The sequence below is a fragment of the Lithobates pipiens genome, unplaced genomic scaffold (genome assembly GCF_037356315.1).
Source record: "Lithobates pipiens isolate NorthernLeopardFrog02 unplaced genomic scaffold, aLitPip1_a1.2 Scaffold_8, whole genome shotgun sequence".
Classification (NCBI taxonomy): domain Eukaryota; kingdom Metazoa; phylum Chordata; class Amphibia; order Anura; family Ranidae; genus Lithobates; species Lithobates pipiens.
In genome coordinates this window covers 568,906,579-568,931,288 of record NW_027507903.1, presented here as the reverse complement: position 1 = coordinate 568,931,288, position 24,710 = coordinate 568,906,579, and the positions used below count along the sequence as shown (strand labels likewise).

Here is a 24,710-nt window from a genome sequence, read left to right as displayed (position 1 = left end):
ACAAATAACCAAGCAAAGACACACACAAACAAAAAAAAAAATAAAAAAAAAAAAAAAATAAATAAATAAAAAAAAAAAAAAAAAAAGGAGAGGTGGAAAAGAGAGGAAGGGGGGGGGGAAGGGTGTTGGCCTGGATAGATGGGTCTCTACGGAATGGGGAGAGGGGAGATAAGGATCAAGCCGAAGAGTAGGTTGAGCTTGTCAACCTTCTCAAAGAGTCCAAATTCGGCGTGGTCAACAGGGACTACCAGCGTCCGTTGTGTGGGGGTGGCGGACGGGGTAACTCGAGGGGAGACGAGCTCTGGGTCCTAATAAGGCCGGTAGTGATATATGGGAGGCGGGGTGACATATATAACAGATGGAAAGTCAAGATGGGGGAGGAGGGGCCACAAGCAACTCTATCACCCTATCATGTGCATCCCCTACAGAAGAATTAGAAGGAAGACTACTTTATTAGAAGCAACAGCTAGAGGGGAGGAGTAGCCCACCCTAGGTTAAACTAGATATTATAGGGCATGTGTGTCCATAAGAACGCACATAAACAAACGGTGTGCTTAGGGTAGAACGTGGAAGGGTGTCATCTAGTGGAAGGTAAAAATTCCTAAGGTGTACCAAATGCCTGGGATTCAGAGTTTGCACCCTTCACCTGGAACGGCCTAATTCAGGAGCGCAGTCACCTGTTACCTGGTTGAGTAAGACTATCACACAGAAGGGATAATCAGAGGAAGGGTAATGCAAAGTCATGGTACTGGGCATAACAGCTTAAATAACATATATTAAGACATCACTAGGGTATGGCAAGATTTTAAATTGAGCAAACAATCACTTTGTCGGTACCAATGAGTTTATCAACAAGAAAGATACTATTTGCATAAAAAAAAAAAAAAAAGAAAAAAAAAAAAAAAAACACAAAACAGAGTAATGAAACCATAACGTTGGAACCAATGTTCTAGTACCCACACCACAGGGCAAAATGGAAGAAGAACGAAACCAACAAATGTGAGGGGAAGGAATCTGTGCAGGTTGTCTATCTCATAACCCTTATTGGAACCTATGAAACCAAATTGCCTGATGTGTCAGGTGAAACACGGGCTTGGGCCCACATGTGTAGCATAGAAGATAAAATACCTGGGAAATGTTCTCCACAATTTGGGAAACCTCCGAACAGGGGGGGGACTCACCCGCAGGCATACTGAGCCAGATTCCTTCCCCCCGAGTGCTATCTAGCGATCAAAGTCTTCATTGTGAGCTGGGCTGCAATAGAAAACAAAGCCAATGGTGTATAATATAACAGTTTGGTTACGGCTCAAGCTGCCAAGAACCATCAACCAAAGACAGAGGAAACAAGCAAGAGGTTGAAAGAGGAGGAAAAAGTAGGCAGAGGTTTAAAAGACACGATGAGGAGAGGGTATAGGCAAAGGAGACAGGAGAGGTGAGCAAGAAGAGAATAACATAGTGGAGGAGGGAAAGAGCTGTGGCATCTAGGGAGCACAGAATTCCCCTTCTTCTCCCTCTAATAGAGAGTCTTTGTGTTAAGTGGTTTCTACAGCAGTCAATCTGTGCTATGGAGGGGGGGACCTCTGCAAAAGTGTCTGTGGAAGTCACATTGACATATGGGCATAGAGTCAGCTTGACGAGGGACCAGAGGTTTGCGTTGGTAGATGCCAGCCTATATGAGGAAACCAAGTCTATCATAAAAGGAGAGGGTAACTGAATGGGGTTGAGATAAACCAAACGTGGGGTCTCCAGACCCGCCTAGACCAACGTGGCCAAGTGGTAAGTAAGTTTCTTCTGAGGCGGAACATATGGTTTCAGAGAAATCGATGAACAATCTCAGGTCAAATAGAACATGTTATGTGGGTAAGAACACGCCAAGTACCTGATCAATTATGTCTAGGCCTTCGGTGAACAGGAGAATCGGTGGGACTACCATTCCGTGGGGCGTCCGAGACCCTCCGTGGCGAACGAGGAGGGGGAGGCTGTTGGAAGTCTCTGCGCCGACGTCCAAGGTGGAAATTACCAGCTACCTCCAGACCTTCCATGGAAGAAACTCTCATTAAAGAAGGGAGCTTGAAATCGCTGTACCAATCAGGAAGTTCCACAACAGGAATATCCAGGGCTGCACAGAAATGGTCTAAATCCTCTGGTACCTTAAGGGTTGCGCTACGGCCCTGGTGAGAGGCTGACAGGCCAAAAGGGAACTTCCAACGGAACTGAATTTCTCTACGCCGGAGAACCTCCAGAAGGGGCCTTAGCTCCCTTCTGCGTTGCAATGTGATACCGGAGAGGTCCTGAAAAATTTTAATGGAGGCTCCCCTGTACATGAGCTGATTTCTCTCACGGGCTTTGCGGAGAATCTCTTCTTTAAGCTGAAAGTCTATCAGACAACATACTGCGTCTCTCGGGGGGTCTGCATCTCTACCCCTCGGACGAAGTGCTCGGTGAATGCGCTCAAAAGCCACTGGAGTCTCTAGGGGTCTTTCCAGCAAATCATTGAAAATGTGGGTGACAGCTTGAGTAAGGCGGTCAGGTTCGACAGATTCGGGGAGACCTCTCACCCTAAGGTTCCGACGTCTCCCCCTATTGTCCAGATCCTCCATGTGCCTGTTGATATCCCTTAGATGGATAGCGTGGGACTCAGTAATCTGCTGAACATGGCACAGGGAGGCATCATGGCGGGCCTGGACCGATTCAATTTCTTCCACCCTGACAGACATGGAGTGGATGTCCTCCCTTAGATCCGCAATGGCAGCGGATAGTGTGCCCTTGATGTCGGCAGCTACATTCCTTAGGTCTTCAATTGTCAGCATTTGCGGTTCCCGGGCTTCAGGATCTGCCCTCGCGCGTAGCGGGCTCCTGCTGTGGGAGCGCGATCTACTCGAGGCCGCGGCTTGCGAGCCGCCTCTAGGCCTCGCGCGGAAGAGGTCCGGGATCTGCCTGTTTGGCTGGGTATGCTGCTCCGGAGGGGAGCGGGATCTAGCCGCCGACATCCCCTGTGGTGGCCCCTGCTTACCGCTGTGCTTTTGGCGTTTTTTCCCCGCCGTGGTTACAGTGTGCTGGGCCTCGAGGACAGGAGCTCCAGGACTACGCCGCCATCTCGGAACGCCGCCGAGCCACGCCCCCATGACACACATATCACTTTCACTAATTGGCCTCGTTAGCGCGTCAGTTTCATAATCTGAAGGTCGTGAGTTCGATCCTCACACGGGGCACTACTCTCTAACCATTTTGTGAGCCTTGGGGTCCTTAATCTATGAAAAACACTACTCTTCATCCCTTAGGTCTTGTAGGAAACCATATGGATGGAAAATTGACCGGAAGATCAAGCTTTCAGTGCTCTTTTGCCTTCCACCATATTCCACCCAGCTAAAATCTTTAGCTCTGCATCCAACAGACCTTGCAAGATACAATGTCTACTCATCCTGGAACAACAGAGGCATTTTCCATCTATGTGACCTGCTTCCCTTAGTTTCATCACACAGAAAGAACAAAGCACCGAGGAATTCAAAAGGGCTTTTTCAAAGGTGTGGAAAAAAAAGATGATGTCTCTGTCAGAGAATGGTTTGCAGAAGATTGGCACATAGATATTTGCCAATGCAAATGTGCAGAAGAGCGAGAACGGCCGAGAAACTTCATGTGCTAGTACGCATGTGCGTACGCCAAAGCGCACACAATGCGTGACAATTTCTGGTGCCCAGTGGCCTATTTAAAGCTAGCAGCATAAGCCATTAGTTGCTGGATGATCTTCAGCTTCCCCTGTGAGTTCCTGTGATCCTGATATTATTCATGTGTGAAAATTCATGTGCCAGTGCGCATATACGTACGCCAAAGCGCGTGCATGAGCCATTAGTTGCTGGATGAACTTCAGCTTGCCCTGTGAGTTCCTGTGTTCCTGATAGTATTTCATTTCCTGTCCTGACCCGGCTTGACCTGTCTTGTCTGCATCCCTGGCTTTGACCCTTGGTACTTTGACAACAAGGGAATGATTGGAGGTTACAATGGAAAAACAGCTTGGAGGTTTCAGCACTAGGAGTGTGCGGGTCGTTAAAAGGACTTGCATTTCCCATACCGGGAGTCGAACCCAGGCCGCCTGGGTGAAAACCAGGAATCCTAACCGCTAGACCATATGGGAAAACTAGCTGCCTTGTTTTGAGAAAAATAGAGAAAACCAAAGGGAAAAAAAGATGTGCCACCGCCATCAGCTTCCAAGTATGGTGGCCAGCTATGACACACATATCACTTTCACTAATTGGCCTCGTTAGCGCAGCAGGTAGCGCATCAGTCTCATAATCTGAAGGTCGTGAGTTCGATCCTCACACGGGGCACTACTCTCTAACTATTTTGTGAGCCTTGGGGTCCTTAATCTATGAAAAACACTACTCTTCATCCCTTAGGTCTTGTAGGAAACCATATGGATGGAAAATTGACCGGAAGATCAAGCTTTCAGTGCTCTTTTGCCTTCCACCATATTCCACCCAGCTAAAATCTTTAGCTCTGCATCCAACAGACCTTGCAAGATACAATGTCTACTCATCCTGGAACAACAGAGGCATTTTCCATCTATGTGACATGCTTCCCTTAGTTTCATCACACAGAAAGAACAAAGCACAGAGGAATTCAAAAGGGCTTTTTCAAAGGTGTGGAAAAAAAAGATGATGTCTCTGTCAGAGAATGGTTTGCAGAAGATTGGCACATAGATATTTGCCAATGCAAATGTGCAGAAGAGCGAGAACGGCCGAGAAACTTCATGTGCTAGTACGCATGTGCGTACGCCAAAGCGCACACAATGCGTGACAATTTCCGGTGCCCAGTGGCCTATTTAAAGCTAGCAGCATAAGCCATTAGTTGCTGGATGATCTTCAGCTTCCCCTGTGAGTTCCTGTGATCCTGATATTATTCATGTGTGAAAATTCATGTGCCAGTGCGCATATACGTACGCCAAAGCGCGTGCATGAGCCATTAGTTGCTGGATGAACTTCAGCTTGCCCTGTGAGTTCCTGTGTTCCTGATAGTATTTCATTTCCTGTCCTGACCCGGCTTGACCTGTCTTGTCTGCATCCCTGGCTTTGACCCTTGGTACTTTGACAACAAGGGAATGATTGGAGGTTACAATGGAAAAACAGCTTTTTTTTTTTTTTAAAGAGTATTTATTGAGAAATGAAACAGACATAACATTACATATGCAACAAAGGTAAGTGCAGTACAGTAGGACCATCATCACAGATGAGGTGCGCGAAGAGAATTGAGAACAGAGTAAGGCTGCAACATATTAATCGTACATCACATATTGTATCAAAAGAACTAAATAGCAAGTAATGACTCAAGTAAAAAAACAGAGCAGCAAACTGACAGTAACTGGATGGATCCTGAGGCAAGAGTTTGTTGCGATAGCAATATAAAGTTAACCAAGAAAATTACATTTCCCAAGATTAAGTAAAGAAAAAAGAGAAAAAGGGGGGGGGGGAGGGGAGGGAGGGACACATACAGGAAAAGGCAAGCGGGGGAGGTGAAGGAGGGGGAGAGAGCAAGGAGCCATGGGTTCTCGTGTCTAGTCCCAGGGGCGGGGAGTTCCGTAGGGTATTTCCTGGGGGTAGTGGGTTGTAGAGAGCAGATTAGACATTAGGGGGGGGGGATCTGACCCCCCGAACGGATGAAGGAGCGCCATAGTAGAAAAAAGTGTATTGTTCCAAATTGGTAATGTCCACCGGGGAGAGAGTGGTCGATATGAAGGGAAGCCACAGCGCATAGAAGCGAGACTTCGCTTTTTCGTCCCGAAAATTTGCGTTGCATCGGTCCTTGTAGAGGAGTGAAAGGAGGTCTTTCTGCGTCTGATCGACGGAGGGGGGCAGAGAAGAAGTCCAGCATTTTAGAATAGATTTCCTGGCTAGTAGCAAGCAGAGTAGAGCCCAGTCTTTGTGGGAAGGTTTGCAAGGCGTGCAGTTGGGGGGCACGAGGCCACTGGTGGGAGACCACGGAAGTAAGAGAGGGTCCCAATAACCAAAGATGAGGAGGAGGGGGTCCTTTGGCAATTTCAATAAGGTTACTTTGAAGATGTAGGCGAGTATCCGGTCCCAAAAAGATGAAATATAGGAGCAGGACCAGAAGCGGTGAGCCAGCGAGGGCCTGTTGAGAAGACAGTGGGGGCACTTGGTGGTGTCCTGATCAGTGGCAGATGGAAGGAAGGGAAGGTATGCCCTATGGGCAATTTTCAGTTGCGATTCTCTCCAAAGTTCGTTGGGAGTTAGGCGGTAGACTTTGTTGAGACCTTGCAGAATTTTTTCCACTAAATCCGGGTCAGGAAAGTCTTTCTTCCAGTTGGCGACAGATGAAGATGTCAGTGGGGAGGAGTATCGCTGGAGCAAGGGTTTGTAGATGTCTAATATTTTGTAGGTATCATCCCTGAGCAGACGGTCCAAGAAAGTTAAGGTGAAGCGTTTACGTTCCTCTCTGCAGATGTCTTTTAAGTAGCTGATACATTGCCTATAATGAAAGGCATGGGCTGGAGGGAGGGAAAACCTTTCTGCTAGGAGACCAAAGGCAGAGGGCGGCCAGAGTCCAGGTCACAAAGTGTAGCAAAGCTGATGATGCCCTTCTCTTTCCAGAGGTGGAATGGCTTGTGGAGAAGGCCAGGGGAGAAAGTAGGGTTCCCCTGTATCGGGAGGTGTCTGGAAACAAAAGGGGGAAGCTTGAGGCACTTCCTGGTTTCTCTCCAGGCTATGGCAGTGTCCCGGAGTAGGAGATTGTGTTGGAGCAGTGGTGGTACCGATTTCCACCGGCAGTGGAGGAGAGCTGTCAACGAAAGTGGAGAGACCATGGCGGCTTCCATAGAGTAGTTGGAGTATCTGGAGGATTGGGATATCCAATCCAAACCAGTGCGTAACAAACATGACAAATTATACAATCTTAAGTTAGGTAAGCTAATACCCCCCTCGTGTCTGGGAAGATGCAACTTTTCTAGGGCTATACGTGGGCGTTTGCCCTGCCACAAAAAGGAAGAAAAAACTGATTCCAGAGTCTTGATGTCCTTGTGGAGAAGGAGCAGAGGGATGGTCTGGAGTGGGTACAGTAGCCTGGCAAAACTAACCATTTTTAGAAGGTGGCATCTTCCCAGGAGCGAGAGAGGCAGATCCATCCAGTTCACCATTTCCTGAGAAATTTTTGTGATCAGGGGGGGTAGTTAAGGTGGTAAAGGGAGGAAGGCAATTTTCCAATTTTAATACCAAGGTAGGTGATGTGGGAGCTAGCGGTTGTGAAGATAGAGTGTTGCGTCCAGGGGGGTTTACGATGGGAGCCTATCGGGAGGATTTCACTTTTGCTGTAGTTTATTCGAAGCCCTGAACAGGATCTGAAGACGTCAAAGACCTCTTTAATGGTAAGCATGTCGGAGGCAGGGTCCGACGAAAAAATGAGCACATCATCAGCAAAAAGGGAGGTGCGCAGATCATGTTGGCCTATGCGGATACCGTGAAGGGGGGCTTTGTGTGATAAATATCTGGACAGGGGTTCTAGGGCGATATTAAAGAGGAGAGGGGAGAGTGGGCACCCCTGACGAGTGCCCTTGTGCAGGTGAAATTCATCTGAGAGAACACCAGCCGCAACTAATTTAGCTGCAGGGGAAGAATACATGGCTTTGATAAGGTGGCAGAAGTGACCCTTGAAGCCCATTTCGGATAGAGTCATAGAAAGCCAATCAAAACTGACATTGTCGAAGGCTTTCTCCGCATCTAATGTTATAATGGCAAAGTCCCCATCGGGGTTGTTTTTTGCATGTTCCAGGGCGAGCATAACCTTACGGATGTTCAGGGTGGCGGTTCTGCCTTTCACAAAGCCAGATTGGGCAGGGTGAATTAGGGAGGGAATGATGGCAGCTAGTCTAGTGGCTATTATTTTGGACAGTATCTTGACATCCAGGTTGAGGAGGGAAATCGGCCTATACGAGCCTGGTTCGTGGGGGTCCTTCCCCTTTTTGTAGAGGAGTTTGATAACAGCCTGGTTCCCAGAGGGGAGATATGGACCACCGGACCAGATGCCATTGTATACCTTGTGGAGTGTGGGCTCTGCGATGGAGGAGAGGGTTTTATAGAATTCACTGGTGAAACCGTCGGGACCTGGAGCTTTGGACGGGGTTAGTGTGCGGATCGTGGAGGAGATTTCGGCGAGTGAGATGGGGGCATTAAGGGTTTCTAATTGTTCAGAGGTGACTTTAGATAGGGGCACACTATCTAGGAAAGAGCGGGCAGAGGCATTATCTATAGGGTCTGGAGCGTAGAGGGCCGTGTAGTAGTTTAGCATCACCTTGTTAATTGCTTGTGGGGTGGAGTGAAGGACACCCTTCGTATCTTTAAGAGAGGTGATGTGCGTCGGGTGGAATGCGCCTTTGCACAGCCTCGCTAGGAGTTTACCCGCCTTATTGCCAAATTTATGGAGCGTTGCGTCGAGTTGAGATCTTTTGGTGCGTTCGAGTGTGTCCGCCCAGGTGTCAAATCCTTGCTTGGCTGCCTTCCATTCGGCTCTATTGTTGGGGGAATCATTAGTGGAGAGGGATCTTTGGGCTAGATGTAGTCTCGCGCTGGCGCGTTTATAATGGGACAGGGCGTTTCTTTTGAAAGAAGACGCATAGGAGATGATTCGGCCCCTGAGAAACGCTTTACCAGCATCCCAGAAGAGGTTGGGGGAATCAGAGTGTGGGGAATTCGCTTACGAGTATTCACGCCAGGATACCGCCATAAAGTGTCGGAAGTCAGGATTATTGTGGAGGTAGGAGGGGAAGCGCCATAGTCTAGGGTGTGGTGGGAGATCTAAGTTGTCAAGTCGAATTACGATCGGGGCGTGATCAGAAATAGCAATGTCAAGTATTTCTGCTTCAGACAGATTAGGGATGAGATCGTCGGATCCGAAAAAATAGTCGATTCTCGAGAACATGTTATGGGGGTGGGAGTAAAAGGTGTATTCCCTGTCTGCCGGGTGAGATAGGCGCCACAGATCACGAAGATGTAGGGACTCCATGGTGGAGGCAAAAACAGAGGTGGCAGAGGGAGCGCTTTTTGACCTATGTCGTGGGGGAGGGGATCTGTCGTCTACGTGGTGTAGGATGTCGTTGAAGTCACCGCCGACCAAATGGGGGGTTTGGGTGAAACGAAGGAGCCAGGAGGTCAGACCGCTATAAAAGGATTTACCAGGGTTATTGGGAGCGTACACGTTAGTGATCACTAGGTCTTTGGTTCCTAGGCGAATATGCACTGAGAGGAGTCTGCCCTGAGAATCTGAGTGTGTGGACAGTACTTCGCAGGGGAGGTTTTTATGTATCAGCAGGAGAACACCCGCCTTACGGTTAACGGCATCTGAGCCTAGGACCTTTCCAACCCAGAGTTTCTGCATGCGATGAAAGTCTGGAGCGGATAAGTGGGTTTCCTGCAGGAGGGCAATATCTGTTTTCAATCTTTTTAGGTGCCGTAGGACTTTCATTCTCTTATTGGGCGATCTGAGGCCTTTCACATTCCAGGATATTATGTTCATGTCAGGGGGGGCGAGAAGGGGAAATGGGCCGATGTTGTATATTTAACGCTAGCCGGTGGACCGAGTCGGCTGGATTGTAGATTGAATAAAAAGAACCCGGTGTGGCAGTGGAACCCGTAAAGTGTGACGGGCAGAGGGGGGACGTAGTCTCCGATAGGAGATAGGGGGGGAGGAGCAGGGGGGATGGGGAATAAACTTAAAAACATACAAAAACATTGGAGCGAACTTCGCTTTTTTACGCATAGAGTCACTGTGTAGGCCAGCCCCCAGTGCACGACCCAAGGCATGGAGCAACAGCACTCGGGTGGGAGTATGAGCGAGGTTAAAAGTGCCAAGGGAGAGCCAAAAAAGAATACGTGCCATGGTACGGCGCTAGTCATGCACAGTGAGTCCAGAGGGAGCACAATAACGTCATAAGTCATGTAAGGAGGGAGCTTCGTATATACATGTAGTTTAAACATTTTAGGATAGAGACCCAGAAAAGCAGGGTAGTCTAAAGGGGGAGCATATATATATAAAAGAAAATGTGGACCGTGAAAATATACGTAACAGAAAGAGCATATAAAAAGCAAGTAAACACACAAAGGTACTAGTGTAACCATAAAGTACAACGTATAGAATGGCCGCAATAGCGGCAGGGCCACGTCTAAGCGAGGACAGAGAGTCAGTCGATGTAGAGGTGGCCAAGAAAACAACGGTGGTGTGACTGCTACATAGGAGCATAACTTGGTACAAGGCCTAAGAAAAAGAGAAACCGGGTAGACATCAGGCAGAGCATCAACCGTGCCTGATCGGATGAATTAAAACTAACAAGGCAACTTACAAGTCTGACGGACCCAGCAAAAAGGACACCGGAGAGGTGAGCAGAGGAGGAAACAGGGAGACCCCCATGACCGCACCGAGGGGTATCACGGGGATGGCGGTCCGGGGCAGAGGGCCTGAACCTTTTGGGCGAGTCTTTCCGTGGGCTCCTTTGGTCCAGGGAGCGGTTGAGCGATGATGATGACTTGGATGAGGTGTGGGGGTGCGATTCCGAGTGAAGAGAGCGCAGAAATGCCTCCGCTTCGGAGGGATCTTGAAAGGTCAGCTGGTCGCCGTTCGGAGCTTTGAGGCGCAGGACAGCCGGGAAGGCCAGGGAGAACTTGAGTTGCATTTTGAAAAGTTCCGAGCACACCTGCTGGAATGCTTTCCTCTTCTTGGAGACCTCGATGGAATAATCGGCGAAGATCAGGACCTTGATTCCATCCAGTTGAAGAGAGCGGGTTTGTCTGAACTTCTGCAGGATCAGGGCCTTGTCAGAGTAATTGAGGTATTTTGCAATTATGGGTCTAGGGGATTTGCGTTCAGGTGTGGCGGGACCCATACGGTGGGCCCTCTCTACCGTGCAGGGGCCCGGGAGGCCCAGGGCTTCTGGGATGCGAACCGTGCAAAAGTCAGATAATTCGGAGGTCTGAAGCGACTCAGGGATGCCAACGAATCACAAGTTACTCCGTCTGGCCCTATTTTCCAAGTCATCGAGCTTCTGCAAGATGTATTGGTTTGTCCTGTCCTGGGAGCGTTGAGTGGCTTGGGCCTGGAATAATTCCTCCTCCATGTCTGACACGCGGTGTTCCAGGTCATTTAGTCTGGTGTGGTGTTCGCCTATTTGGGCCTTTAGCTGTTGCATGCCTGCATTTACGGCCTTTTCCACCGATGCAGAGATCATGGGGGATAATAGAGCAGCCACGGCCTGGGCAATGCGTTCCGTAGTGGAATCACCAGCAGGGGCTGTGGGGAGAGTGCCCTGGGATGGAGGAGCTTGAGAGGTCAGTAGGGGTTGTGCAGAGCGAGGGGAGGATGGGTCACTGCTCACCTCCATGTCTGTCGTGCGCTGCGAGGAGAAGGTAGCCGAGAAGGCCGAAGCCGTGGCCTCAATTTGCGGCCGCGCCGCGTTCGTTCGCGCGCCGGATTTCTCCAGAAATTTGTCCATGGCTACAGAAGGCTATGGCAGAGGTGGATCGGTGGTTTCCCAGCCGCTCAGCCGAATTTATAAGCCGATTTCAGGGTCGCGCTGCGGGAGCTGAGTGGAGGAGCAGTCACTCCATGCGGCGCCGGAACCGGAAGTTGAAAAAACAGCTTTGAGGTTTCAGCACTAGGAGTGTGCGGGTCGTTAAAATGACTTGCATTTCCCATACCGGGAGTCGAACCCGGGCCGCCTGGGTGAAAACCAGGAATCCTAACCGCTAGACCATATGGGAAAACTCGCTGCCTTGTTTTGAGAAAAAAAGAGAAAACCAAAGGGAAAAAAAGATGTGCCACCGCCATCAGCTTCCAAGTATGGTGACCAGCTATGACACAAATTTCGCTTTCACTAATTGGCCTCGTTAGCGCAGCAGGTAGCGCGTCAGTCTCATAATCTGAAGGTCGTGAGTTTGATCCTCACACGGGGCACTACTCTCTAACCATTTTGTGAGCCTTGGGGTCCTTAATCTATGAAAAACACTACTCTTCATCCCTTAGGTCTTGTAGGAAACCATATGGATGGAAAATTGACCGGAAGATCAAGCTTTCAGTGCTCTTTTGCCTTCCACCATATTCCACCCAGCTAAAATCTTTAGCTCTGCATCCAACAGACCTTGCAAGATACAATGTCTACTCATCCTGGAACAACAGAGGCATTTTCCATCTATGTGACATGCTTCCCTTAGTTTCATCACACAGAAAGAACAAAGCACCGAGGAATTCAAAAGGGCTTTTTCAATGGTGTGGAAAAAAAAGATGATTTCTCTGTCAGAGAATGGTTTGCAGAAGATTGGCACATAGATATTTGCCAATGCAAATGTGCAGAAGAGCGAGAACGGCCGAGAAACTTCATGTGCTAGTACGCATGTGCGTACGGCAAAGCGCACACAATGCGTGACAATTTCTGGTGCCCAGTGGCCTATTTAAAGCTAGCAGCATAAGCCATTAGTTGCTGGATGATCTTCAGCTTCCCCTGTGAGTTCCTGTGATCCTGATATTATTCATGTGTGAAAATTCATGTGCCAGTGCGCATATACGTACGGCAAAGCGCGTACATGAGCCATTAGTTGCTGGATGAACTTCAGCTTGCCCTGTGAGTTCCTGTGTTCCTGATAGTATTTGATTTCCTGTCCTGACCCGACTTGAACCTGTCTTGTCTGCATCCCTGGCTTTGACCCTTGGAACTTTGACAGCAAGTTCCTGATCCGCCTTGACCTATCTTGTCTGCATCCCTGGCTTTGACCCTTGGTACTTTGACAACAAGGGAATGATTGGAGGTTACAATGGAAAAACAGCTTTGAGGTTTCAGCACTAGGAGTGTGCGGGTCGTTAAAAGGACTTGCATTTCCCATACCGGGAGTGGAACCCGGGCCGCCTGGGTGAAAACCAGGAATCCTAACCGCTAGACCATATGGGAAAACTAGCTGCCTTGTTTTGAGAAAAATAGAGAAAACCAAAGGGAAAAAAAGATGTGCCACCGCCATCAGCTTCCAAGTATGGTGGCCAGCTATGACACACATATCACTTTCACTAATTGGCCTCGTTAGAGCAGCAGGTAGCACGTCAGTCTCATAATCTGAAGGTCATGAGTTCGATCCTCACACGGGGCACTACTCTCTAACCATTTTGTGAGCCTTGGGGTCCTTAATCTATGAAAAACACTACTCTTCATCCCTTAGGTCTTGTAGGAAACCATATGGATGGAAAGTTGACCGGAAGATCAAGCTTTCAGTGCTCTTTTGCCTTCCACCATATTCCACCCAGCTAAAATCTTTAGCTCTGCATCCAACAGACCTTGCAAGATACAATGTCTACTCATCCTGGAACAACAGATGCATTTTCCATCTATGTGACATGCTTCCCTTAGTTTCATCACACAGAAAGAACAAAGCACCGAGGAATTCAAAAGGGCTTTTTCAAAGGTGTGGAAAAAAAAGATGATGTCTCTGTCAGAGAATGGTTTGCAGAAGATTGGCACATAGATATTTGCCAATGCAAATGTGCAGAAGAGTGAGAACGGCCGAGAAACTTCATGTGCTAGTACGCATGTGCGTACGCCAAAGCGCACACAATGCGTGACAATTTCTGGTGCCCAGTGGCCTATTTAAAGCTAGCAGCATAAGCCATTAGTTGCTGGATGATCTTCAGCTTCCCCTGTGAGTTCCTGTGATCCTGATATTATTCATGTGTGAAAATTCATGTGCCAGTGCGCATATACGTACGCCAAAGCGCGTGCATGAGCCATTAGTTGCTGGATGAACTTCAGCTTGCCCTGTGAGTTCCTGTGTTCCTGATAGTATTTCATTTCCTGTCCTGACCCGGCTTGACCTGTCTTGTCTGCATCCCTGGCTTTGACCCTTGGTACTTTGACAACAAGGGAATGATTGGAGGTTACAATGGAAAAACAGCTTTGAGGTTTCAGCACTAGGAGTGTGCGGGTCGTTAAAAGGGCTTGCATTTCCCATACCGGGAGTCGAACCCGGGCCGCCTGGGTGAAAACCAGGAATCCTTACCGCTAGACCATATGGGAAAACTAGCTGCCTTGTTTTGAGAAAAATAGAGAAAACCAAAGGGAAAAAAAGATGTGCCACCGCCATCAGCTTCCAAGTATGGTGGCCAGCTATGACACACATATCATTTTCACTAATTGGCCTCGTTAGCGCAGCAGGTAGCGCGTCAGTCTCATAATCTGAAGGTCGTGAGTTCGATCCTCACACGGGGCACTACTCTATAACCATTTTGTGAGCCTTGGGGTCCTTAATCTATGAAAAACACTACTCTTCATCCCTTAGGTCTTGTAGGAAACCATATGGATGGAAAGTTGACCGGAAGATCAAGCTTTCAGTGCTCTTTTGCCTTCCACCATATTCCACCCAGCTAAAATCTTTAGCTCTGCATCCAACAGACCTTGCAAGATACAATGTCTACTCATCCTGGAACAACAGAGGCATTTTCCATCTATGTGACATGCTTCCCTTAGTTTCATCACACAGAAAGAACAAAGCACCGAGGAATTCAAAAGGGCTTTTTCAAAGGTGTGGAAAAAAAAGATGATGTCTCTGTCAGAGAATGGTTTGCAGAAGATTGGCACATAGATATTTGCCAATGCAAATGTGCAGAAGAGCGAGAACGGCCGAGAAACTTCATGTGCTAGTACGCATGTGCGTACGCCAAAGCGCACACAATGCGTGACAATTTCTGGTGCCCAGTGGCCTATTTAAAGCTAGCAGCATAAGCCATTAGTTGCTGGATAATCTTCAGCTTCCCCTGTGAGTTCCTGTGATCCTGATATTATTCATGTGTGAAAATTCATGTGCCAGTGCGCATATACGTACGCCAAAGCGCGTGCATGAGCCATTAGTTGCTGGATGAACTTCAGCTTGCCCTGTGAGTTCCTGTGTTCCTGATAGTATTTGATTTCCTGTCCTGACCCGGCTTGACCTGTCTTGTCTGCATCCCTGGCTTTGACCCTTGGTACTTTGACAACAAGGGAATGATTGGAGGTTACAATGGAAAAACAGCTTTGAGGTTTCAGCACTAGGAGTGTGCGGGTCGTTAAAAGGACTTGCATTTCCCATACCGGGAGTCGAACCCGGGCCGCCTGGGTGAAAACCAGGAATCCTAACCGCTAGACCATATGGGAAAACTAGCTGCCTTGCTTTGAGAAAAATAGAGAAAACCAAAGGGAAAAAAAGATGTGCCACCGCCATCAGCTTCCAAGTATGGTGGCCAGCTATGACACACATATCACTTTCACTAATTGGCCTCGTTAGCGCAGCAGGTAGCGTGTCAGTCTCATAATCTGAAGGTCGTGAGTTCGATCCTCACACGGGGCACTACTCTCTAACCATTTTGTGAGCCTCGCGGTCCTTAATCTATGAAAAACACTACTCTTCATCCCTTAGGTCTTGTAGGAAACCATATGGATGGAAAATTGACCGGAAGATCAAGCTTTCAGTGCTCTTTTGCCTTCCACCATATTCCACCCAGCTAAAATCTTTAGCTCTGCATCCAACAGACCTTGCAAGATACAATGTCTACTCATCCTGGAACAACAGAGGCATTTTCCATCTATGTGACATGCTTCCCTTAGTTTCATCACACAGAAAGAACAAAGCACCGAGGAATTCAAAAGGGCTTTTTCAAAGGTGTGGAAAAAAAAGATGATGTCTCTGTCAGAGAATGGTTTGCAGAAGATTGGCACATAGATATTTGCCAATGCAAATGTGCAGAAGAGCGAGAACGGCCGAGAAACTTCATGTGCTAGTACGCATGTGCGTACGCCAAAGCGCACACAATGCGTGACAATTTCTGGTGCCCAGTGGCCTATTTAAAGCTAGCAGCATAAGCCATTAGTTGCTGGATAATCTTCAGCTTCCCCTGTGAGTTCCTGTGATCCTGATATTATTCATGTGTGAAAATTCATGTGCCAGTGCGCATATACGTACGCCAAAGCGCGTGCATGAGCCATTAGTTGCTGGATGAACTTCAGCTTGCCCTGTGAGTTCCTGTGTTCCTGATAGTATTTGATTTCCTGTCCTGACCCGGCTTGACCTGTCTTGTCTGCATCCCTGGCTTTGACCCTTGGTACTTTGACAACAAGGGAATGATTGGAGGTTACAATGGAAAAACAGCTTGGAGGTTTCAGCACTAGGAGTGTGCGGGTCGTTAAAAGGACTTGCATTTCCCATACCGGGAGTCAAACCGGGGCCAGCCTGGGTGAAAACCAGGAATCCTAACCGCTAGACCATATGGGAAAACTAGCTGCCTTGTTTTGAGAAAAATAGAGAAAACCAAAGGGAAAAAAAGATGTGCCACCGCCATCAGCTTCCAAGTATGGTGGCCAGCTATGAAACACATATCACTTTCACTAATTGGCCTCGTTAGCGCAGCAGGTAGCGCGTCAGTCTCATAATCGGAAGGTCGTGAGTTCGATCCTCACACGGGGCACTACTCTCTAACCATTTTGTGAGCCTTGGGGTCCTTAATCTATGAAAAACACTACTCTTCATCCCTTAGGTCTTGTAGGAAACCATATGGATGGAAAATTGACCGGAAGATCAAGCTTTCAGTGCTCTTTTGCCTTCCACCATATTCCACCCAGCTAAAATCTTTAGCTCTGCATCCAACAGACCTTGCAAGATACAATGTCTACTCATCCTGGAACAACAGAGGCATTTTCCATCTATGTGACATGCTTCCCTTAGTTTCATCACACAGAAAGAACAAAGCACCGAGGAATTCAAAAGGGCTTTTTCAAAGGTGTGGAAAAAAAAGATGATGTCTCTGTCAGAGAATGGTTTGCAGAAGATTGGCACATAGATATTTGCCAATGCAAATGTGCAGAAGAGCGAGAACGGCCGAGAAACTTCATGTGCTAGTACGCATGTGCGTACGCCAAAGCGCACACAATGCGTGACAATTTCTGGTGCCCAGTGGCCTATTTAAAGCTAGCAGCATAAGCCATTAGTTGCTGGATGATCTTCAGCTTCCCCTGTGAGTTCCTGTGATCCTGATATTATTCATGTGTGAAAATTCATGTGCCAGTGCGCATATACGTACGCCAAAGCGCGTGCATGAGCCATTAGTTGCTGGATGAACTTCAGCTTGCCCGGTGAGTTCCTGTGTTCCTGATAGTATTTCATTTCCTGTCCTGACCCGGCTTGACCTGTCTTGTCTGCATCCCTGGCTTTGACCCTTGGTACTTTGACAACAAGGGAATGATTGGAGGTTACAATGGAAAAACAGCTTGGAGGTTTCAGCACTAGGAGTGTGCGGGTCGTTAAAAAGACTTGCATTTCCCATACCGGGAGTCGAACCCGGGCCGCCTGGGTGAAAACCAGGAATCCTAACCGCTAGACCATATGGGAAAACTAGCTGCCTTGTTTTGGGAAAAATAGAGAAAACCAAAGGGAAAAAAAGATGTGCCACCGCCATCAGCTTCCAAGTATGGTGGCCAGCTATGACACACATATCACTTTCACTAATTGGCCTCGTTAGCGCAGCAGGTAGCGTGTCAGTCTCATAATCGGAAGGTCGTGAGTTCGATCCTCACACGGGGCACTACTCTCTAACCATTTTGTGAGCCTTTGGGTCCTTAATCTATGAAAAACACTACTCTTCATCCCTTAGGTCTTGTAGGAAACCATATGAATGGAAAATTGACCGGAAGATCAAGCTTTCAGTGCTCTTTTGCCTTCCACCATATTCCACCCAGCTAAAATCTTTAGCTCTGCATCCAACAGACCTTGCAAGATACAATGTCTACTCATCCTGGAACAACAGAGGCATTTTCCATCTATGTGACATGCTTCCCTTAGTTTCATCACACAGAAAGAACAAAGCACCGAGGAATTCAAAAGGGCTTTTTCAAAGGTGTGGAAAAAAAAGATGATGTCTCTGTCAGAGAATGGTTTGCAGAAGATTGGCACATAGATATTTGCCAATGCAAATGTGCAGAAGAGCGAGAACGGCCGAGAAACTTCATGTGCTAGTACGCATGTGCGTACGCCAAAGCGCACACAATGCGTGACAATTTCTGGTGCCCAGTGGCCTATTTAAAGCTAGCAGCATAAGCCATTAGTTGCTGGATGATCTTCAGCTTCCCCTGTGAGTTCCTGTGATCCTGATATTATTCATGTGTGAAAATTCATGTGCCAGTGCGCATATACGTACGCCAAAGCGCGTGCATGAGCCATTAGTTGCTGGATGAACTTCAGCTTGCCCTGTGAGTTCCTGTGTTCCTGATAGTATTTCATTTCCTGTCCTGACCCGGCTTGACCTGTCTTGTCTGCATCCCTGGCTTTGACCCTTGGTACTTTGATAACAAGGGAATGATTGGAGGTTACAATGGAAAAACAGCTTGGAGGTTTCAGCACTAGGAGTGTGCGGGTCGTTAAAAAGACTTGCTTTTCCCATACCGGGAGTCGAACCCGGGCCGCCTGGGTGAAAACCAGGAATCCTAACCGCTAGACCATATGGGAAAACTAGCTGCCTTGTTTTGAGAAAAATAGAGAAAACCAAAGGGAAAAAAAGATGTGCCACCGCCATCAGCTTCCAAGTATGGTGGCCAGCTATGACACACATATCACTTTCACTAATTGGCCTCGTTAGCGCAGCAGGTAGCGCGTCAGTCTCATAATCTGAAGGTCGTGAGTTCGATCCTCACATGGGGCACTACTCTCTAACCATTTTGTGAGCCTTGGGGTCCTTAATCTATGAAAAACACTACTCTTCATCCCTTAGGTCTTGTAGGAAACCATATGGATGGAAAATTGACCGGAAGATCAAGCTTTCAGTGCTCTTTTGCCTTCCACCATATTCCACCCAGCTAAAATCTTTAGCTCTGCATCCAACAGACCTTGCAAGATACAATGTCTACTCATCCTGGAACAACAGAGGCATTTTCCATCTATGTGACATGCTTCCCTTAGTTTCATCACACAGAAAGAACAAAGCACCGAGGAATTCAAAAGGGCTTTTTCAAAGGTGTGGAAAAAAAAGATGATGTCTCTGTCAGAGAATGGTTTGCAGAAGATTGGCACATAGATATTTGCCAATGCAAATGTGCAGAAGAGCGAGAACGGCCGAGAAACTTCATGTGCTAGTACGCATGTGCGTACGCCAAAGCGCACACAATGCGTGACAATTTCTGGTGCCCAGTGGCCTATTTAAAGCTAGCAGCATAAGCCATTAGTTGCTGGATGATCTTCAGCTTCCCCTGTGAGTTCCTGTGATCCTGATATTATTCATGTGTGAAAATTCATGTGCCAGTGCGCATATACGTACGCCAAAGCGCGTGCATGAGCCATTAGTTGCTGGATGAACTTCAGCTTGCCCTGCGAGTTCCTGTGTTCCTGATAGTATTTCATTTCCTGTCCTGACCCGGCTTGACCTGTCTTGTCTGCATCCCTGGCTTTGACCCTTGGTACTTTGACAACAAGGGAATGATTGGAGGTTACAATGGAAAAACAGCTTGGAGGTTTCAGCACTAGGAGTGTGCGGGTCGTTAAAAAGACTTGCATTTTCCATACCGGGAGTGGAACCCGGGCTGCCTGGGTGAAAACCAGGAATCCTAACCGCTAGACCATATGGGAAAACTAGCTGTCTTATTTTGAGAAAAATAGAGAAAACCAAAGGGAAAAAAAGATGTGCCACCGCCATCAACTTCCAAGTATGGTGGCCAGCTATGACACACATATCACTTTCACTAATTGGCCTCGTTAGCGCAGCAGGTAGCGCGTCAGTCTCATAATCTGAAGGTCGTGAGTTCGATCCTCACACGGGGCTCTACTCTCTAACCATTTTGTGAGCCTTGGGGTCCTTAATCTATGAAAAACACTACTCTTCATCCCTTAGGTCTTGTAGGAAACCATATGGATGGAAAATTGACCGGAAGATCAAGCTTTCAATGCTCTTTTGCATTCCACCATATTCCACCCAGCTAAAATCTTTAGCTCTGCATCCAACAGGCCTTGCAAGATACAATGTCTACTCATCCTGGAACAACAGAGGCATTTTCCATCTATGTGACATGCTTCCCTTAGTTTCATCACACAGAAAGAACAAAGCACCGAGGAATTCAAAAGGGCTTTTTCAAAGGTGTGGAAAAAAAAGATGATGTCTCTGTCAGAGAATGGTTTGCAGAAGATTGGCACATAGATATTTGCCAATGCAAATGTGCAGAAGAGCGAGAACGGCCGAGAAACTTCATGTGCTAGTACGCATGTGCGTACGCCAAAGCGCACACAATGCGTGACAATTTCTGGTGCCCAGTGGCCTATTTAAAGCTAGCAGCATAAGCCATTAGTTGCTGGATGATCTTCAGCTTCCCCTGTGAGTTCCTGTGATCCTGATATTATTCATGTGTGAAAATTCATGTGCCAGTGCGCATATACGTACGCCAAAGCGCGTGCATGAGCCATTAGTTGCTGGATGAACTTCAGCTTGCCCTGCGAGTTCCTGTGTTCCTGATAGTATTTCATTTCCTGTCCTGACCCGGCTTGACCTGTCTTGTCTGCATCCCTGGCTTTGACCCTTGGTACTTTGACAACAAGGGAATGATTGGAGGTTACAATGGAAAAACAGCTTGGAGGTTTCAGCACTAGGAGTGTGCGGGTCGTTAAAAAGACTTGCATTTTCCATACCGGGAGTGGAACCCGGGCTGCCTGGGTGAAAACCAGGAATCCTAACCGCTAGACCATATGGGAAAACTAGCTGTCTTATTTTGAGAAAAAAAGAGAAAACCAAAGGGAAAAAAAGATGTGCCACCGCCATCAGCTTCCAAGTATGGTGGCCAGCTATGACACACATATCACTTTCACTAATTGGCCTCGTTAGCGCAGCAGGTAGCGCGTCAGTCTCATAATCTGAAGGTCGTGAGTTCGATCCTCACACGGGGCTCTACTCTCTAACCATTTTGTGAGCCTTGGGGTCCTTAATCTATGAAAAACACTACTCTTCATCCCTTAGGTCTTGTAGGAAACCATATGGATGGAAAATTGACCGGAAGATCAAGCTTTCAATGCTCTTTTGCCTTCCACCATATTCCACCCAGCTAAAATCTTTAGCTCTGCATCCAACAGGCCTTGCAAGATACAATGTCTACTCATCCTGGAACAACAGAGGCATTTTCCATCTATGTGACATGCTTCCCTTAGTTTCATCACACAGAAAGAACAAAGCACCGAGGAATTCAAAAGGGCTTTTTCAAAGGTGTGGAAAAAAAAGATGATGTCTCTGTCAGAGAATGGTTTGCAGAAGATTGGCACATAGATATTTGCCAATGCAAATGTGCAGAAGAGCGAGAACGGCCGAGAAACTTCATGTGCTAGTACGCATGTGCGTACGCCAAAGCGCACACAATGCGTGACAATTTCTGGTGCCCAGTGGCCTATTTAAAGCTAGCAGCATAAGCCATTAGTTGCTGGATGATCTTCAGCTTCCCCTGTGAGTTCCTGTGATCCTGATATTATTCATGTGTGAAAATTCATGTGCCAGTGCGCATATACGTACGCCAAAGCGCGTGCATGAGCCATTAGTTGCTGGATGAACTTCAGCTTGCCCTGTGAGTTCCTGTGTTCCTGATAGTATTTCATTTCCTGTCCTGACCCGGCTTGACCTGTCTTGTCTGCATCCCTGGCTTTGACCCTTGGTACTTTGACAACAAGGGAATGATTGGAGGTTACAATGGAAAAACAGCTTTGAGGTTTCAGCACTAGGAGTGTGCGGGTCGTTAAAAGGACTTGCATTTCCCATACCGGGAGTCGAACCCGGGCCGCCTGGGTGAAAACCAGGAATCCTAACCGCTAGACCATATGGGAAAACTAGCTGCCTTGTTTTGAGAAAAATAGAGAAAACCAAAGGGAAAAAAAGATGTGCCACCGCCATCAGCTTCCAAGTATGGTGGCCAGCTATGACACACATATCACTTTCACTAATTGGTCTCGTTAGCGCAGCAGGTAGCGTGTCAGTCTCATAATCTGAAGGTCGTGATTTCGATCCTCACACGGGGCACTACTCTCTAACCATTTTGTGAGCCTTGGGGTCCTTAATCTATGAAAAACACTACTCTTCATCCCTTAGGTCTTGTAGGAAACCATATGGATGGAAAATTGACCGCAAGATCAAGCTTTCAGTGCTCTTTTGCCTTCCACCATATTCCACCCAGCTAAAATCTTTAGCTCTGCATCCAACAGACCTTGCAAGATACAATGTCTACTCATCCTGGAACAACAGAGGCATTTTCCATCTATGTGACATGCTTCCCTTAGTTTCATCACACAGAAAGAACAAAGCACCGAGGAATTCAAAAGGGCTTTTTCAAAGGTGTGGAAAAAAAAGATGATGTCTCTGTCAGAGAATGGTTTGCAGAAGATTGGCACATAGATATTTGCCAATGCAAATGTGCAGAAGAGCGAGAACGGCCGAGAAACTTCATGTGCTAGTACGCATGTGCGTACGCCAAAGCGCACACAATGCGTGACAATTTCTGGTGCCCAGTGGCCTATTTAAAGCTAGCAGCATAAGCCATTAGTTGCTGGATGATCTTCAGCTTCCCCTGTGAGTTCCTGTGATCCTGATATTATTCATGTGTGAAAATTCATGTGCCAGTGCGCATATACGTACGCCAAAGCGCGTGCATGAGCCATTAGTTGCTGGATGAACTTCAGCTTGCCCTGTGAGTTCCTGTGTTCCTGATAGTATTTCATTTCCTGTCCTGACCCGGCTTGACCTGTCTTGTCTGCATCCCTGGCTTTGACCCTTGGTACTTTGACAACAAGGGAATGATTGGAGGTTACAATGGAAAAACAGCTTTGAGGTTTCAGCACTAGGAGTGTGCGGTTCGTTAAAAGGACTTGCATTTCCCATACCGGGAGTCGAACCCGGGCCGCCTGGGTGAAAACCAGGAATCCTAACCGCTAGACCATATGGGAAAACTAGCCGCCTTGTTTTGAGAAAAATAGAGAAAACCAAAGGCAAAAAAAGATGTGCCACCGCCATCAGCTTCCAAGTATGGTGGCCAGCTATGACACACATATCACTTTCACTAGTTGGCCTCGTTAGCGCAGCAGGTAGCGCGTCAGTCTCATAATCTGAAGGTCGTGAGTTCGATCCTCACACGGGGCACTACTCTCTAACCATTTTGTGAGCCTTGGGGTCCTTAATCTATGAAAAACACTACTCTTCATCCCTTAGGTCTTGTAGGAAACCATATGGATGGAAAATTGACCGGAAGATCAAGCTTTCAGTGCTCTTTTGCCTTCCACCATATTCCACCCAGCTAAAATCTTTAGCTCTGCATCCAACAGACCTTGCAAGATACAATGTCTACTCATCCTGGAACAACAGAGGCATTTTCCATCTATGTGACATGCTCCCCTTAGTTTCATCACACAGAAAGAACAAAGCACCGAGGAATTCAAAAGGGCTTTTTCAAAGGTGTGGAAAAAAAAGATGATGTCTCTGTCAGAGAATGTTTTGCAGAAGATTGGCACATAGATATTTGCCAATGCAAATGTGCAGAAGAGCGAGAACGGCCGAGAAACTTCATGTGCTAGTACGCATGTGCGTACGCCAAAGCGCACACAATGCGTGACAATTTCTGGTGCCCAGTGGCCTATTTAAAGCTAGCAGCATAAGCCATTAGTTGCTCGATGATCTTCAGCTTCCCCTGTGAGTTCCTGTGATCCTGATATTATTCATGTGTGAAAATTCATGTGCCAGTGCGCATATACGTACGCCAAAGCGCGTGCATGAGCCATTAGTTGCTGGATGAACTTAAGCTTGCCCTGTGAGTTCCTGTGTTGCTGATAGTATTTAATTTACTGTCCTGACCCGGCTTGACCTGTCTTGTCTGCATCACTGGCTTTGACCCTTGGTACTTTGACAACAAGGGAATGATTGGAGGTTACAATGGAAAAACAGCTTTGAGGTTTCAGCACTAGGAGTGTGCGGGTCGTTAAAAGGACTTGCATTTCCCATAACGGGAGTCGAACCCGGGCCGCCTGGGTGAAAACCAGGAATCCTAACCGCTAGACCATATGGGAAAACTAGCTGCCTTGTTTTGAGAAAAATAGAGAAAACCAAAGGGAAAAAAAGATGTGCCACCGCCATCAGCTTCCAAGTATGGTGGCCAGCTATGACACACATATCACTTTCACTAATTGGCCTCGTTAGCGCAGCAGGTAGCACGTCAGTCTCATAATCTGAAGGTCGTGAGTTCGATCCTCACACGGGGCACTACTCTCCAACCATTTTGTGAGCCTTGGGGTCCTTAATCTATGAAAAACACTACTCTTCATCCCTTAGGTCTTGTAGGAAACCATATGGATGGAAAATTGACCGGAAGATCAAGCTTTCAGTGCTCTTTTGCCTTCCACCATATTCCACCCAGCTAAAATCTTTAGCTCTGCATCCAACAGACCTTGCAAGATACAATGTCTACTCATCCTGGAACAACAGAGGCATTTTCCATCTATGTGACATGCTTCCCTTAGTTTCATCACACAGAAAGAACAAAGCACAGAGGAATTCAAAAGGGCTTTTTTAAAGGTGTGGAAAAAAAAGATGATGTCTCTGTCAGAGAATGGTTTGCAGAAGATTGGCACATAGATATATGCCAATGCAAATGTGCAGAAGAGCGAGAACGGCCGAGAAACTTCATGTGCTAGTACGCATGTGCGTACGCCAAA

At 47.4% G+C, this 24,710-nt stretch overlaps 9 non-coding genes across 9 annotated transcripts; 2 read left to right on the top strand and 7 right to left on the bottom strand.

Annotated features, from left to right (window-relative positions):
• Nucleotides 1–11,681: 11,681 nt before the first annotated feature.
• TRNAE-UUC (transfer RNA glutamic acid (anticodon UUC)) lies at nucleotides 11,682–11,753 on the bottom strand. Its single transcript has one exon. It is a non-coding gene; the product is annotated as a tRNA-Glu (tRNA).
• Nucleotides 11,754–13,975: 2,222 nt separating this feature from the next.
• On the bottom strand, nucleotides 13,976–14,047 carry TRNAE-UUC (transfer RNA glutamic acid (anticodon UUC)). Its single transcript has one exon. It is a non-coding gene; the product is annotated as a tRNA-Glu (tRNA).
• Nucleotides 14,048–14,167: 120 nt separating this feature from the next.
• Nucleotides 14,168–14,240, top strand: TRNAM-CAU (transfer RNA methionine (anticodon CAU)). The gene has a single exon. It is a non-coding gene; the product is annotated as a tRNA-Met (tRNA).
• An 848-nt stretch (nucleotides 14,241–15,088) lies between these two features.
• Nucleotides 15,089–15,160, bottom strand: TRNAE-UUC (transfer RNA glutamic acid (anticodon UUC)). Its single transcript has one exon. It is a non-coding gene; the product is annotated as a tRNA-Glu (tRNA).
• Nucleotides 15,161–17,315: 2,155 nt separating this feature from the next.
• On the bottom strand, nucleotides 17,316–17,387 carry TRNAE-UUC (transfer RNA glutamic acid (anticodon UUC)). The gene has a single exon. It is a non-coding gene; the product is annotated as a tRNA-Glu (tRNA).
• A 1,041-nt stretch (nucleotides 17,388–18,428) lies between these two features.
• Nucleotides 18,429–18,500, bottom strand: TRNAE-UUC (transfer RNA glutamic acid (anticodon UUC)). Its single transcript has one exon. It is a non-coding gene; the product is annotated as a tRNA-Glu (tRNA).
• Nucleotides 18,501–21,767: 3,267 nt separating this feature from the next.
• TRNAE-UUC (transfer RNA glutamic acid (anticodon UUC)) lies at nucleotides 21,768–21,839 on the bottom strand. The gene has a single exon. It is a non-coding gene; the product is annotated as a tRNA-Glu (tRNA).
• A 1,041-nt stretch (nucleotides 21,840–22,880) lies between these two features.
• On the bottom strand, nucleotides 22,881–22,952 carry TRNAE-UUC (transfer RNA glutamic acid (anticodon UUC)). Its single transcript has one exon. It is a non-coding gene; the product is annotated as a tRNA-Glu (tRNA).
• Nucleotides 22,953–23,072: 120 nt separating this feature from the next.
• Nucleotides 23,073–23,145, top strand: TRNAM-CAU (transfer RNA methionine (anticodon CAU)). The gene has a single exon. It is a non-coding gene; the product is annotated as a tRNA-Met (tRNA).
• Nucleotides 23,146–24,710: the final 1,565 nt, after the last annotated feature.